The following is a 6843-nucleotide window of genomic DNA, read 5'->3' on the forward strand; positions in this document are numbered from 1 at the left end:
GCCAGAACTAAATTAAGGGATTATCATGGAGACAACATGCATGCAAAAAATTTTATTACAGAAATTATCAACTTATTAGGGTGACAACTGTACTGATCATTAAATGTTCCAGGATTGTTTTCCACCCATGTCACAGAAGATTGCTTAAGGCAGTGGTTCCCAATCTGTTTTGCGCCACGGACCGGTTACGTGTCAGAAATATTTTCACGGATCGGCCTTTATATGAATAAATAATACATTTATATAAATAAATAATACATTTATAATAAATATATAAATATGATAAAATAAAATGATACGACTGGTATAAAAACAAGCATAAATGACATATTTATTTATTTATTTATTTATTTATTTATTTAATGTAATTTATTTTTTATTTATGTAATTGGGAGAGAATCAAAATAAATTACTCATTTTTGCTGGTTTTGCGGGCTCGACTGGGGAAACTTGTCACGTGACCGAGACGAGCACTTGACCTGAATTAATTAATTACTAACTAACCCCAACCCTAACCCTAGGCCCAACCCTAACCCTAGCCCAGTGTTTCCCAACCAGTGTGCCGCGGCACACTGGTGTGCCGTGAGAGATGTTCAGCTGTGCCGTGGGAAATTGTTTGTGTGTGTTGCTGTTCGTGTTGGCTCGTGAGTGAACGATTCATTCAAAAGAACGATTATTTCAGTGAACGAGAGTGAACGAATCACTTCCTAAAGTCATTCGTTCTTTTTTTCAGTTCATATGACTTCAACCAGTAGGTGCCGGTAATGCGCATTGAAGCTGGTGCCATCACGCCGTAAATCAAAACGAAGAAGAAAATGACGTAACTTACCATTCACGAACGAGTCGTGAATTGCATTTCCAGTTCACCAACTGAACGGATCTGTGAGTGAACGAGTCAGTGAGTGAGTGATTTGCATTTCCAGTTCATCGCGAGAACAGATCAGTGAGGGAACGAATCCTGACTTTCCCGTTCGTGAACGAGTCAATGGGTGAACTGCCTTCCCGTGCATCAACGGATCAGTCAGTGAACGTGTTGTGTCTCCCTCCTGGCGTGAACTATGTAAGCCAGAATGTCGATTTACGATTTGCCAAGGAAAGAAAGAACCACTCACTGAAATACCACTTGTTTTATGCACGTTTTTTCCAAGCTAACGGCTACCTTTATTGCATGAAGGGATGCGCCGTTATGCAACAGCGGGGAGATTATGCTTCGCTTTGGGTAATCTTGATTTTATAATACTTGTAGTAGTTTTTAAATAACGTGTATGCATATATACGCATAAATAGTGTTATCCAATATATCGACTGCAATTTCACATTAGATTGCTGGTTTGAAATTTACTTTTAATATTATAATTATTTTCAAATAAACATTTATGTTAAAACTTGTCTGGTGTTTTATTCCTTGTTTTTTTATTCTCCAATTAAAACATAAAAAAATCAGACATTTGGTTCACTGCTTTATATGACAATATGTGTAGGTACACCTACACAACCTAAGGGTTGGAATTGGGGGGTTAGATCACCAAATGATTCCCGAGCGCAGCACCGCTGCTGCTCACTGCTCCCCTCTCCCCCAGGGGATGGATCAAAATCACATGGGGATGGGTTAAATGCAGAGGACAAATTTCACCACACCCAGATGTGTGTGTGACGATGATCATTGGGACTTTGGGACTTTAACCTCATGGACACTTTAATAGGTACACTACACGAGGTAAAAAAAAAAAAAAGAATAAAGGGTTAATTGCACAAAAATACCACATTGTCGTACAATCTCACACCTGGGATTGAACCAAGTTCCTACCGCACAAGAGCCCGTGTCTTTATCCAGTCAGCTATTTCAACCTGGTGATCCATGATCATCTGCACTGTTTTGTAGTAGTGATGTGCATTCCAGTTCTCAAGTGAACTGAATCTTTAGAATCGGTTCACTCAAAATATTTGTTCAAAAATACACCACCATTTTCAAGTGTACCTCATAACAGGCCACTTTATTAGGGAAATATCTTGGTCAAAGGTCACAGGTGTCAAGCTCTAGTCCTCAGGGCCGCATTCCAACATGTTTTCCAAGTGACCCTCGTTAGGCGCACCTGCGTGAAAAGTTTTTGGTCACTTTCACGTTCCGCATGAGCTAAAACTTTTCACGCAGGTGCACTTAACGAGGGAATCACACGGACACTCCATTAGGTACACCGCCATTTTCAAGTGTACCTAATAACAGGCCACTTTATTAGGGAAATATTATGGTCAAAGGTCACAGGTGTCAAGCTCTAGTCCTCGGTGCCGCGTTCCAACATGTTTTCCAAGTGACCCTCGTTAAGCGCAGGTGCGTGAAAAGTTTTAGCTTCTTTCACGTTCAAAAGGAGCTAAAAGTTTTCACGCACCTGCACTTAACGAGGGAATCACACGGACACTCCATTAGGTACACCGCCATTTTCAAGTGTACCTAATAACAGGCCACTTTATTAGGGAAATATCATGGTCAAAGGTCACAGGTGTCAAGCTTTAGTTCTCGGGGCCGCATTCCAACATGTTTTCCAAGGACTGGAGGTCCTACAGTTCATGTTCTGTAGGAGCTAAAACTTGCCTGCACCCTAGGCCTAAGCTTTAGGGAGCTGCATGGTTATATGGGGCAGCACACGAGAAGCGGTGTTGCAAATTTTTTCTATGATAAAATAGTGTAGGTCCCACTGGGACTTGAACCCAGGTCCCTGGGGCGAGAATCCAGAGCACTAACCACTACACTACGGAACACATACTTGCATGGAAAGTCCGGTTGTTGTTTTTTTACTTTAATTTCATTTTTATTTTTAAGTTTTACCTATAAAAGTGCGATAGGCATTTTACCTGCTTTGTAATTTACAGATACAACTATGAGACAAATATTAGTTTACATTTGAGCTTCTGGTTCACACTCAGGAGAAAGTAGTTACCCTACAATAAAGTGTGGTCGGTTTTTCCCATTCTTGATTCCAGCAGAATCCAAATAAAGCAAGATGATCAATCCATATCACTTTGGACCATTACTCACTGTTTCATTTTACTCCAAACACAAACCACAAGAACACACTTTGGATGAGAGACCATAGTAGGAGACCGACTGTGAAGAGGATGAGAGCTCCTGAGAGCGAGCCAGGCTCGGACTCTACGCATTCTGTCTTCCTTCTGTGCTTGTCAGCACTTCCAAACATGGCGACCTGCAGAGAGGATCAGACATTCAGACTGTGCGCAAAGGATGCCAGGCTCCTGTATATTATGTCTTTAGCATGCCTTGGATTTTTTCGCCGCTGCTGTTGGTTACGCCAAACACAACCTTGGCGGTCCAAGTCCTGCTGATACAGACCTGAGTCTAAACAAAGCAGTTGCTAGGAGACTGTTTTCTTCCTCCAGGTCGAGGAGATGGAGACAAAAAGAGAGAGCAACACGATTTACTCTGTGAAACCTCGGAAGTCTGGGTGTCCAGGGGGGACTTCAATCTGTAGTGGACTGGTCAATTAAGTAATTGAAGATTTAAAGTAATTAAATAATAAGATTTAAGCAATTAAGTCTTGGTCACATTGATGTTTCTCTCAGTGTCCTGCCATGTTACTGTTGGGAATCTGGATTTATTTATTTATTTATTTATTTATTTATTTATTTATTTATTTATTTATTTATTTATTTATTTATTTATTTATTAATTATTCCTTGTGCCTTGTTTGATTGTAGTCTGTTTTTGAGTGGAATCCTGCTTTGTCTGGCTGCTTCCCTGTTTTGGGATCCTCTACCACGCGCATCTCTAACAGAATGACACACTATCCTTCACAACGCTGCAATTACATTCTCTCTGACGGGGATCTGTCACTGGTATTGATTGTTTGTCCCGATGGTTGCATTCAGGAGCCCGCGGGGGGCCCGGACTGGAGCCACTGGTCAGATTGGTATCGTGTTAATGACTCCGCAGGCTCCAAGACACATAACAGCAAAATCATAAGAGGCCCTGGAATGTAGAGCTCCCTTAAATTGTTGCCATAATTAAAGACAATTGCACACTCAGACCCATTAATTTTATCAGTTGTCGTATTTTTCTCATGGAAACAAGAACATCTAAAATCTAGAACTTGCAATTCCTTCCAAAAAGTACATGTCCAGCATATTTTAGCAATATCTCTTGATGTACTAAGTAAAAATGCCAACTAGTGCCTATTATGATCAGTTAAGAGAAGATGTTACTTCATTGTGAATGGTTAGATTAGAGGGTTAGATTCAATTAGAGGGTTAGGGTTAGGAACGCCAACTGAATTAGAAAATGCTAATACTACTAAGTTTGACATCACAATCACAATTTTTCACCAATTAATATGATACAGTATAATATTGACATTCAGCCGTCAGTGTAATGTAGTAGAGACACATGTCGGTTCACACAGATTGAACAGTTGTGATATTGTTCCCATTATGTCGCTAAAAGGCTCCTGCCAAAAGTAGAATGCAGCAAACAGAGGTAAAATGTCTTATTTAACATTAACATTCCATTTTTAAAAGTGCATCGTTAAAGGCGATGAATGTGTCTGGGATTGTTCACCTCCTGAGGAATTCTGTTGACACAAAATATTACATTGAATAATATCTCAGGAGACTGAGTGCATCAGAAAAAAAAGATGTCTGAAACGATGTCTGACATCAAGTGTGGGACAGGTCAGTCCTCTCCATGATAACAACTTAAATTGCACTATTAACAATAATAAGGGCAACTATCCCCAATTATCTTTTCTCCAAGTGATCAACTAGAATTGGAGTTGGGGCGGTAGCAAACTGGGCCTCCTCGAAATAAACACACACATTTTATTTGGGAAAAAAAAATATATATACGATATATAAGTATTACGTATATATATTCACATAATATTCACTATGTAACTTTAAGATGTAATCTCTCCATGCACCACTAGATGGCAGACACTGCTTAGTTCCACTTGCACTGTCTTATATGACATAAAAAACAAGGCCGTTGACCAGGAAGAAGATCCATCTCACTGAGTCTCAGTCCAAACTAAGCCTTAATGTTTGTAAAGGCAGAATGTTTGATTGTACTGGATCTCATTACATTGTGCTTGAAGTATCAGGAAGAGACTTCCATATCACAAATAAAATCCCATCCCCAGTTTTAAAAGTGACTCTTCACCCACTTCCTCTTCTCTGATATCTAGACAGGTCATAAAAACAATTTTATTAAAGCAACAGAGACTGATTTGTGAACCAAATTTCCAGGCACAGGCTGTAAAAAAAAAAAAAAGACTCCCTGTCGGCCCGATATCCATCTTTGGGGATAACCTTTGACCCTGGAATCACATGACGTCGAGTGCTTGGAGACCCCGCTAGAGCCAGACAGTCTGTCTAGGAACGCCTTCGCTCTCTTACCCCGACACGTCCTTTTCGTTCTCCCTTTCCTCCTCGGTTGGCCTCTCTCTTCATATCCCTGCTTTATCTTGGACAAGACGCTGCGCTTCATGAACAAACACATGTTATTAATAGCGCATTTGGATCACGGCTTTGGCCTGGAATCAAAGGCAATATACACACCCAGTATGCTTCAATAGAAGTACACAGCATTGTATTGCCTGACAAATCTGGATTGTAAAAATACAAATACAACTATCAAACAGTTCTCAGGTGTCTCCAAACAATCCTTTCGTTTGCTAAACGACGTTTGAGTGCTACCTTCCATACGCTGCTAGGCAAAGGACAAGTACATATGGTGTTGCCATGACAACCATGGGTGGCACTGAAGCATCTTCTCCTTGCAGAAGCAGAGCCTTGAGTTAAGAAGTGCCCGTAAAGACAATAAAAGCATTTTCACTCGAGCAGGCAGCACTTCATACTGCGTATGTGCAACACAAGCACACATCGAAAAAAAAAATCCCCTGGTACCATTTTAGCACTTGTTAGCCAACAGTAGCCAGCAAAACATAATGCAGGGCTGTGGAAGTTTTTCTTTTGCAATACTGCCCTGCGTGATAGTATTTCCAACAGATATTATCATACCTTTTAGAATATGTTTTGGGATAGACTATTTTAAAACAATTTTTTACCTTGCTCACATGTTTTAAGAATCAAATGTAGCCTTTGTGTAATGTCAGCAATGTTTGCACATGTTGATTTGTATGTTGACAATATTGAGATGTGGGTTAAATTAACCTGTGGTTTTGTGTGTGCATACCATGATCTCACCAAGCAATCATTAAGACATGACCAACGGCCATGTGCTCGATTGCAGCAAGCATGTCACATCACGCTTCCCTGCGTCACGCCGAGAGTCTTGGGCCGATGCCCCCGCCCGCTCCCCTGGCACAAGGCACGTTTCTCAGCGTGACTCACTGCAGAGACATGCCTGCAGCGTGACGCCTGCCAAAGTATGAAGTGAACATAAATGTGTAAACGCAGGGGGCCCACCTGTGAGACACTTTCCAAAACGTGTTGCTCGTCGCCACGTATTTCCCATGTCGGGAGTCGCTGATGTTCCACTTGAGCTTGTCGTGTTGGCGTCATGCCTCAGCCCTGATTGGCACCTAAGACTTGCTCACAATGTAAACTCTGCATATTTCTTTAACAAAGTGATGACATGTTCAGCGGCTTGCTCCGTGTCTGGATGAGTGAAAGTATGAATGCATGCCATTCTCTGTAATTATCATGTGTCTCCTATAAAACCTCAAATAAATCAACCAAAGCTGCCATTGCATCACAATGGCCTTGCAATAAGATTTCAGGTACCTTTAAAACCACAATGGGGGGGGGGGGACAATTTTTGTGCCTAACCCTAAGCCTACTAGGAAGCCAGATAGGAATGCAAACTTCCTAACA

General features: G+C 41.0%; 1 long non-coding RNA gene across 1 annotated transcript; it reads right to left on the reverse strand.

Annotated features, from left to right (window-relative positions):
- Nucleotides 1-2665: 2665 nt before the first annotated feature.
- LOC148402381 (uncharacterized) lies at nucleotides 2666-5832 on the reverse strand. Its single transcript, XR_015857102.1, has 3 exons — nucleotides 5566-5832; nucleotides 5404-5488; nucleotides 2666-3200 (listed from the first exon to the last, which is right to left on the reverse strand). It is a non-coding gene; the product is annotated as an uncharacterized LOC148402381 (long non-coding RNA).
- Nucleotides 5833-6843: the final 1011 nt, after the last annotated feature.

Source organism: Syngnathus floridae, chromosome 2 (assembly GCF_059516105.1).
Source record: "Syngnathus floridae isolate MCC-2025c chromosome 2, RoL_Sflo_1.0, whole genome shotgun sequence".
In the NCBI taxonomy this organism is placed as follows: domain Eukaryota; kingdom Metazoa; phylum Chordata; class Actinopteri; order Syngnathiformes; family Syngnathidae; genus Syngnathus; species Syngnathus floridae.